The following is a 9344-nucleotide window of genomic DNA, read 5'->3' as shown; positions in this document are numbered from 1 at the left end:
CTCAGTGTGTGTGAGTGTGACTGTGTGTGAGTGTGAGAGTGTGACTCAGTGTGTGTGAGTGTGAGAGTGTGACTGTGTGTGTGACTATGTGTGAGTGTGACTGTGTGAGTGTGAGTGTGTGTGTGAGTGTGACTGTGTGTGTGACTGTGTGTGAGTGTGACTGTGTGTGTGAGTGTGTGTGAGTGTGACTGTGTGTGTGAGTGTGTGTGAGTGTGTGTGAGTGTGACTGTGTGTGAGTGTGACTGTGTGTGAGTGTGTGTGTGACTGTGTGTGTGAGTGTGACTGAGTGTGAGTGTGTGAGTGTGACTGTGTGTGAGTGTGAGAGTGTGTGACTCAGTGTGTGTGTGTGACAGTGTGTGTGACAGTGTGTGTGTGAGTGTGACTGTGTGTGAGTGTGACTGTGTGTGAGTGTGACAGTGTGTGTGTGAGTGTGAGAGTGTGTGAGTGTGTGTGAGTGTGACTGTGTGTGTGTGAGTGTGACTGTGTGTGAGTGTGTGAGTGTGACTCAGTGTTTGTGAGTGTGACTGTGTGTGAGTGTGAGAGTGTGACTCAGTGTGTGAGTGTGTGAATGTGTGACTGTGTGTGACTGTGTGTTAGTGTGACTGTGTGTCTGTGACTGAGTGTGACAGAGTGTGTGTGTGTGAGTGTGACTGAGTGTGAATGTGTGTGTGAGTGTGACTGAGTGTGAGTGTGTGTGTGTGAGTGTGACGGAGTGTGAGTGTGTGAGTGTGACTGTGTGTGAGTGTGACAGTGTGTGACTCAGTGTGAGTGTGTGTGTGTGACTGAGTGTGAGTGTGTGTGTGAGTGTGACTGAGTGTGTGTGTGTGTGAGTGTGACGGTGTGTGAGTGTGTGTGTGTGTGACTGTGTTTTTGAGTGTGTGTGAGTGTGAGAGTGTGTTTTTGAGTGTGTGTGACAGTGTGTGTGTGAGTGTGAGAGTGTGTGTGACTGTGTGTGAGTGTGACTGTGTGTGTGAGTGTGTGTGTGAGTGTGACTGTGTGTGTGAGTGTGTGTGAGTGTGACTGTGTGTGTGAGTGTGTGTGAGTGTGTGTGACTGTGACTGTGTGTGTGTGTGACTGTGTGTGAGTGTGTGTGTGACTGTGTGTGTGAGTGTGACTGAGTGTGAGTGTGTGAGTGTGACTGTGTGTGAGTGTGAGAGTGTGTGACTCAGTGTGTGTGTGTGACAGTGTGTGTGACAGTGTGTGTGTGAGTGTGACTGTGTGTGAGTGTGACTGTGTGTGAGTGTGACAGTGTGTGTGTGAGTGTGTGAGTGTGACTGTGTGTGTGTGAGTGTGACTGTGTGTGAGTGTGTGAGTGTGACTCAGTGTTTGTGAGTGTGACTGTGTGTGAGTGTGAGAGTGTGACTCAGTGTGTGAGTGTGTGAATGTGTGACTGTGTGTGACTGTGTGTTAGTGTGACTGTGTGTCTGTGACTGAGTGTGACAGAGTGTGTGTGTGTGAGTGTGACTTAGTGTGAATGTGTGTGTGAGTGTGACTGAGTGTGAGTGTGTGTGTGTGAGTGTGACGGAGTGTGAGTGTGTGAGTGTGACTGTGTGTGAGTGTGACAGTGTGTGACTCAGTGTGAGTGTGTGTGTGTGACTGAGTGTGAGTGTGTGTGTGAGTGTGACTGAGTGTGTGTGTGTGTGAGTGTGACTGTGTGTGAGTGTGTGTGTGTGTGACTGTGTTTTTGAGTGTGTGTGAGTGTGAGAGTGTGTTTTTGAGTGTGTGTGACAGTGTGTGTGTGAGTGTGAGAGTGTGACTCAGTGTGTGTGTGTGCGTGACTCAGTATGTGAGTGTGTGAGTGTGACTGTGTGTGAGTGTGACTGTGTGAGTGTGACTGTGTGTGTGACTGAGTGTGACTGAGTGTGTGAGTGTGACTGTGACTGAGTGTGAGTGTGTGTGTGAGTGTGACTGAGTGTGTGTGTGTGTGAGTGTGACTGTGTGTGTGTGTGACTGTGTTTTTGAGTGTGTGTGAGTGTGAGAGTGTGTTTTTGAGTGTGTGTGTGTGTGAGTGTGACTGTGTGTGAGTGTGTGTGTGTGACTGTGTGTGTGAGTGTGTGTGTGTGACTGTGTTTGTGAGTGTGTGTGTGTGAGTGTGACTGAGTGTGAGTGTGTGTCTGTGAGTGTGACCGTGTGTGAGTGTGAGAGTGTGTGACTCAGTGTGTGTGTGTGACAGTGTGTGTGTGTGAGACTGTGTGTGAGTGTGAGAGTGTGACTCTGTGTGTGTGAGTGTGAGAGTGTGACTCTGTGTGTGTGAGTGTGACTGTGTGAGTGTGACTCAGTATGTGAGTGTGTGACTGTGTGTGTGACTGTGTGTGAGTGTGACTGTGTGTGTGACTGAGTGTGACTGTGTGTGTGCATTTGTGTGTGTGAGTGTGTGTGCATGTGTGTGTGACTGAGTGTGCATGTGTGTGACTGTGAGTGTGTGTGTGAGTGTGTGTGTGAGTGTGTGTGTGTGTGTGTATGTGACTAGTTGTGACTGTGTGACTGTGTGTGACTGTGTGTGAGTGTGACTATGTGTGTGTGTGACTGAGTGTGAGTGTGAGAGTGTCTGACTCAGTGTGAGTGTGACAGTGTGTGAGTGTGACAGTGTGTGAGTGAGTGTGAGAGTGTGTGACTCAGTGTGTGTGTGTGACAGTGTGTGTGAGTGTGACTGTGTGTAAGTGTGAGAGTGTGACTCAGTGTGTGTGAGTGTGACTGTGTGTGAGTGTGAGAGTGTGACTCAGTGTGTGTGAGTGTGAGAGTGTGACTGTGTGTGTGACTATGTGTGAGTGTGACCGTGTGTGAGTGTGTGAGTGTGAATGTGTGTGAGTGTGACAGTGTGTGACTCAGTGTGAGTGTGACAGTGTGTGAGTGAGTGTGAGAGTGTGTGACTCAGTGTGTGTGTGTGTGACAGTGTGTGTGTGAGTGTGACTGTGTGTGAGTGTGTCTCAGTGTTTGTGAGTGTGACTGTGTGTGAGTGTGAGAGTGTGACTCAGTGTGTGAGTGTGTGTGTGTGACTGAGTGTGAGTGTGTGAGTGTGTGTGTGTGACTGTGTGTGTGAGTGTGACTGAGTGAGTGTGACTGTGACTGAGTGTGAGTGTGACCTTGACTGAGTGTGAGTGTGTGTGTGAGTGCGTGTGTGAGTGTGACTGAGTGTGTGTGAGTGTGACTGTGTGTGTGTGTGACAGTGTGTGTGCGAGTGTGAGTGTGTGTGTGAGTGTGACTGAGTGTGAGTGTGTGAGTGTGACAGTGTGTGACTCAGTGTGAGTGCATTTGTGTGTGTGAGTGTGTGTGCATGTGTGTGTGACTGAGTGTGCATGTGTGTGACTGTGAGTGTGTGTGTGAGTGTGTGTGTGAGTGTGTGTGTGTGAGTGTGTGTGTGACTATGTGTGACTGTGTGACTGTGTGTGACTGTGTGTGAGTGTGACTATGTGTGTGTGTGTGACTGAGTGTGTGTGAGTGTGCGTGACTGTGTGTGTGCGTGACTGTGTGTGCGTGACTGTGTGTGTGAGTGTGTGTGTGTGTGTGAGTGTGTGTGTGTGTGAGTGTGAGAGTGTGTGACTGTGTGTGTGTGTGAGTGAGTGTGACTGTGTGTGTGTGAGAGTGTGTGAGTGTGACTGAGTGTGAGAGTGTGTGTGAGTGTGACTGAGTGTGAGTGTGTGTGTGTGAGTGTGACTGAGTGTGAGTGTGAGAGTGTCTGACTCAGTGTGAGTGTGACAGTGTGTGAGTGTGACAGTGTGTGTGTGAGTGTGAGAGTGTGTGACTCAGTGTGTGTGTGTGACAGTGTGTGTGAGTGTGACTGTGTGTGAGTGTGAGAGTGTGACTCAGTGTGTGTGAGTGTGACTGTGTGTGAGTGTGAGAGTGTGACTCAGTGTGTGTGAGTGTGAGAGTGTGACTGTGTGTGTGACTATGTGTGAGTGTGACTGTGTGAGTGTGAGTGTGTGTGTGAGTGTGACTGTGTGTGTGTGACTGTGTGTGAGTGTGACTGTGTGTGTGAGTGTGTGTGAGTTTGACTGTGTGTGTGAGTGTGTGTGAGTGTGTGTGACTGTGACTGTGTGTGAGTGTGACTGTGTGTGACTGTGTGTGTGACTGTGTGTGTGAGTGTGACTGAGTGTGAGTGTGTGAGTGTGACTGTGTGTGAGTGTGAGAGTGTGTGACTCAGTGTGTGTGTGTGACAGTGTGTGTGACAGTGTGTGTGTGAGTGTGACTGTGTGTGAGTGTGACAGTGTGTGTGTGAGTGTGAGAGTGTGTGAGTGTGTGTGAGTGTGACTGTGTGTGTGTGAGTGTGACTGTGTGTGAGTGTGTGAGTGTGACTCAGTGTTTGTGAGTGTGACTGTGTGTGAGTGTGAGAGTGTGACTCAGTGTGTGAGTGTGTGAATGTGTGACTGTGTGTGACTGTGTGTTAGTGTGACTGTGTGTCTGTGACTGAGTGTGACAGAGTGTGTGTGTGTGAGTGTGACTGAGTGTGAATGTGTGTGTGAGTGTGACGGAGTGTGAGTGTGTGAGTGTGACTGTGTGTGAGTGTGACAGTGTGTGACTCAGTGTGAGTGTGTGTGTGTGACTGAGTGTGAGTGTGTGTGTGAGTGTGACTGAGTGTGTGTGTGTGTGAGTGTGACTGTGTGTGAGTGTGTGTGTGTGTGACTGTGTTTTTGAGTGTGTGTGAGTGTGAGAGTGTGTTTTTGAGTGTGTGTGACAGTGTGTGTGTGAGTGTGAGAGTGTGACTCAGTGTGTGTGTGTGCGTGACTCAGTATGTGAGTGTGTGAGTGTGACTGTGTGTGAGTGTGACTGTGTGAGTGTGACTGTGTGTGTGACTGAGTGTGACTGAGTGTGTGTGTGTGAGTGTGACTGAGTGTGAGTGTGTGTGTGAGTGTGACTGAGTGTGTGTGTGTGTGAGTGTGACTGTGTGTGTGTGTGACTGTGTTTTTGAGTGTGTGTGAGTGTGAGAGTGTGTTTTTGAGTGTGTGTGTGTGTGTGAGTGTGACTGTGTGTGAGTGTGTGTGTGACTGTGTTTGTGAGTGTCTGTGTGTGAGTGTGACTGAGTGTGAGTGTGTGTCTGTGAGTGTGACCGTGTGTGAGTGTGAGAGTGTGTGACTCAGTGTGTGTGTGCGTGACTGTGTGTGTGCGTGACTGTGTGTGCGTGACTGTGTGTGTGAGTGTGTGTGTGTGTGTGAGTGTGTGTGTGTGTGTGAGTGTGAGAGTGTGTGACTGTGTGTGTGTGTGTGAGTGAGTGTGACTGTGTGTGTGTGAGTGTGTGTGAGTGTGACTGAGTGTGAGAGTGTGTGTGAGTGTGACTGAGTGTGAGTGTGTGTGTGTGAGTGTGACTCAGTGTGAGTGTGAGAGTGTCTGACTCAGTGTGAGTGTGACAGTGTGTGAGTGTGACAGTGTGTGAGTGAGTGTGAGAGTGTGTGACTCAGTGTGTGTGTGTGACAGTGTGTGTGAGTGTGACTGTGTGTGAGTGTGAGAGTGTGACTCAGTGTGTGTGAGTGTGACTGTGTGTGAGTGTGAGAGTGTGACTCAGTGTGTGTGAGTGTGAGAGTGTGACTGTGTGTGTGACTATGTGTGAGTGTGACTGTGTGAGTGTGAGTGTGTGTGTGAGTGTGACTGTGTGTGTGACTGTGTGTGAGTGTGACTGTGTGTGTGAGTGTGTGTGAGTGTGACTGTGTGTGTGAGTGTGTGTGAGTGTGTGTGAGTGTGACTGTGTGTGAGTGTGACTGTGTGTGAGTGTGTGTGTGACTGTGTGTGTGAGTGTGACTGAGTGTGAGTGTGTGAGTGTGACTGTGTGTGAGTGTGAGAGTGTGTGACTCAGTGTGTGTGTGTGACAGTGTGTGTGACAGTGTGTGTGTGAGTGTGACTGTGTGTGAGTGTGACTGTGTGTGAGTGTGACAGTGTGTGTGTGAGTGTGAGAGTGTGTGAGTGTGTGTGAGTGTGACTGTGTGTGTGTGAGTGTGACTGTGTGTGAGTGTGTGAGTGTGACTCAGTGTTTGTGAGTGTGACTGTGTGTGAGTGTGAGAGTGTGACTCAGTGTGTGAGTGTGTGAATGTGTGACTGTGTGTGACTGTGTGTTAGTGTGACTGTGTGTCTGTGACTGAGTGTGACAGAGTGTGTGTGTGTGAGTGTGACTGAGTGTGAATGTGTGTGTGAGTGTGACTGAGTGTGAGTGTGTGTGTGTGAGTGTGACGGAGTGTGAGTGTGTGAGTGTGACTGTGTGTGAGTGTGACAGTGTGTGACTCAGTGTGAGTGTGTGTGTGTGACTGAGTGTGAGTGTGTGTGTGAGTGTGACTGAGTGTGTGTGTGTGTGAGTGTGACGGTGTGTGAGTGTGTGTGTGTGTGACTGTGTTTTTGAGTGTGTGTGAGTGTGAGAGTGTGTTTTTGAGTGTGTGTGACAGTGTGTGTGTGAGTGTGAGAGTGTGTGTGACTGTGTGTGAGTGTGACTGTGTGTGTGAGTGTGTGTGTGAGTGTGACTGTGTGTGTGAGTGTGTGTGAGTGTGACTGTGTGTGTGAGTGTGTGTGAGTGTGTGAGTGTGTGTGACTGTGACTGTGTGTGAGTGTGACTGTGTGTGAGTGTGTGTGTGACTGTGTGTGTGAGTGTGACTGAGTGTGAGTGTGTGAGTGTGACTGTGTGTGAGTGTGAGAGTGTGTGACTCAGTGTGTGTGTGTGACAGTGTGTGTGACAGTGTGTGTGTGAGTGTGACTGTGTGTGAGTGTGACTGTGTGTGAGTGTGACAGTGTGTGTGTGAGTGTGTGAGTGTGACTGTGTGTGTGAGTGTGACTGTGTGTGAGTGTGTGAGTGTGACTCAGTGTTTGTGAGTGTGACTGTGTGTGAGTGTGAGAGTGTGACTCAGTGTGTGAGTGTGTGAATGTGTGACTGTGTGTGACTGTGTGTTAGTGTGACTGTGTGTCTGTGACTGAGTGTGACAGAGTGTGTGTGTGTGAGTGTGACTTAGTGTGAATGTGTGTGTGAGTGTGACTGAGTGTGAGTGTGTGTGTGTGAGTGTGACGGAGTGTGAGTGTGTGAGTGTGACTGTGTGTGAGTGTGACAGTGTGTGACTCAGTGTGAGTGTGTGTGTGTGACTGAGTGTGAGTGTGTGTGTGAGTGTGACTGAGTGTGTGTGTGTGTGTGTGTGACTGTGTGTGAGTGTGTGTGTGTGTGTGACTGTGTTTTTGAGTGTGTGTGAGTGTGAGAGTGTGTTTTTGAGTGTGTGTGACAGTGTGTGTGTGAGTGTGAGAGTGTGACTCAGTGTGTGTGTGTGCGTGACTCAGTATGTGAGTGTGTGAGTGTGACTGTGTGTGAGTGTGACTGTGTGAGTGTGACTGTGTGTGTGACTGAGTGTGACTGTGTGAGTGTGACTGAGTGTGAGTGTGTGTGTGAGTGTGACTGAGTGTGTGTGTGTGTGAGTGTGACTGTGTGTGTGTGTGACTGTGTTTTTGAGTGTGTGTGAGTGTGAGAGTGTGTTTTTGAGTGTGTGTGTGTGTGAGTGTGACTGTGTGTGAGTGTGTGTGTGTGACTGTGTTTGTGAGTGTGTGTGTGTGAGTGTGACTGAGTGTGAGTGTGTGTCTGTGAGTGTGACCGTGTGTGAGTGTGAGAGTGTGTGACTCAGTGTGTGTGTGTGACAGTGTGTGTGTGTGAGACTGTGTGTGAGTGTGAGAGTGTGACTCTGTGTGTGTGAGTGTGAGAGTGTGACTCTGTGTGTGTGAGTGTGACTGTGTGAGTGTGACTCAGTATGTGAGTGTGTGACTGTGTGTGTGACTGTGTGTGAGTGTGACTGTGTGTGTGACTGAGTGTGACTGTGTGTGTGCATTTGTGTGTGTGAGTGTGTGTGCATGTGTGTGTGACTGAGTGTGCATGTGTGTGACTGTGAGTGTGTGTGTGAGTGTGTGTGTGAGTGTGTGTGTGTGTGTGTATGTGACTAGTTGTGACTGTGTGACTGTGTGTGACTGTGTGTGAGTGTGACTATGTGTGTGTGTGACTGAGTGTGTGTGAGTGTGCGTGACTGTGTGTGTGTGTGACTGTGTGTGTGCGTGACTGTGTGTGTGAGTGTGAGAGTGTTTGACTGTGTGTGTGAGTGAGTGTGACTGTGTGTGTGTGAGAGTGTGTGTGAGTGTGACTGAGTGTGAGAGTGTGTGTGAGTGTGACTGAGTGTGAGTGTGTGTGTGTGAGTGTGACTGAGTGTGAGTGTGAGAGTGTGTGACTCAGTGTGAGTGTGACTCAGTGTGAGTGTGACAGTGTGTGAGTGTGACAGTGTGTGAGTGGGTGTGTGTGTGTGACGGTGTGTGTGACAGTGTGTGTGAGAGTGTGACTCAGTGTGTGTGTGTGTGAGTGTGAGAGTGTGACTCAGTATGTGAGTGTGTGAGTGTGTGACTGTGTGTGTGACTGTGTGTGTGACTGAGTGTGACTGTGTGTGTGTGACTGAGTGTGACTGAGTGTGTGTGCATGTGTGTGTGTGAGTGTGTGTGCATGTGTGTGTGCGTGACTGTGTGTGTGTGACTGAGTGTGCATGTGTATGTGACTGAGTGTGCATGTGTGTGACTGAGTGTGAGTGTGTGTGTGAGTGTGTGTGAGTGTGTGTGTGTGTGAGTGTGTGTGTGACTGTGTGACTGTGTGTGACTGTGTGTGAGTGTGACTATGTGTGTGTGTGACTGAGTGTGTGTGAGTGTGCGTGACTGTGTGTGTGCGTGACTGTGTGTGCGTGACTGTGTGTGTGAGTGTGTGTGTGTGTGTGTGAGTGTGTGTGTGTGTGTGAGTGTGAGAGTGTGTGACTGTGTGTGTGAGTGAGTGTGACTGTGTGTGTGTGTGAGTGTGTGTGAGTGTGACTGAGTGTGTGAGTGTGACTGAGTGTGAGTGTGTGTGTGTGAGTGTGACTGAGTGTGAGTGTGAGAGTGTGTGACTCAGTGTGAGTGTGACAGTGTGTGAGTGTGACAGTGTGTGAGAGTGTGTGACAGTGTGTGTGAGTGTGACTGTGTGTGAGTGTGAGAGTGTGACTCAGAGTGTGTGAGTGTGACTGTGTGTGAGTGTGAGAGTGTGACTCAGTGTGTGTGAGTGTGACTGTGTGTGAGTGTGAGAGTGTGACTGTGTGTGTGACTGTGTGTGAGTGTGACTGTGTGTGTGTGTGAGTGTGAGTGTGTGTGTGAGTGTGACTGTGTGTGTGACTGTGTGTGAGTGTGACTGTGTGTGTGAGTGTGTGTGACTGTGACTGTGTGTGAGTGTGACTGTGTGTGAGTGTGTGTGTGACTGTGTGTGTGAGTGTGACTGAGTGTGAGTGTGTGAGTGTGACTGTGTGTGAGTGTGAGAGAGTGTGACAGTGTGTGAGTGTGACAGTGTGTGAGTGAGTGTGAGAGTGTGTGACTCAGTGTGTGTGTGTGACAGT

The sequence above is a fragment of the Chiloscyllium plagiosum genome, unplaced genomic scaffold (assembly GCF_037043375.1).
Source record: "Chiloscyllium plagiosum isolate Xiang-an unplaced genomic scaffold, Cpla_swu_hap1 HiC_scaffold_42, whole genome shotgun sequence".
Lineage (NCBI taxonomy): Eukaryota > Metazoa > Chordata > Chondrichthyes > Orectolobiformes > Hemiscylliidae > Chiloscyllium > Chiloscyllium plagiosum.
Note: the sequence above shows the minus strand (reverse complement) of the source record.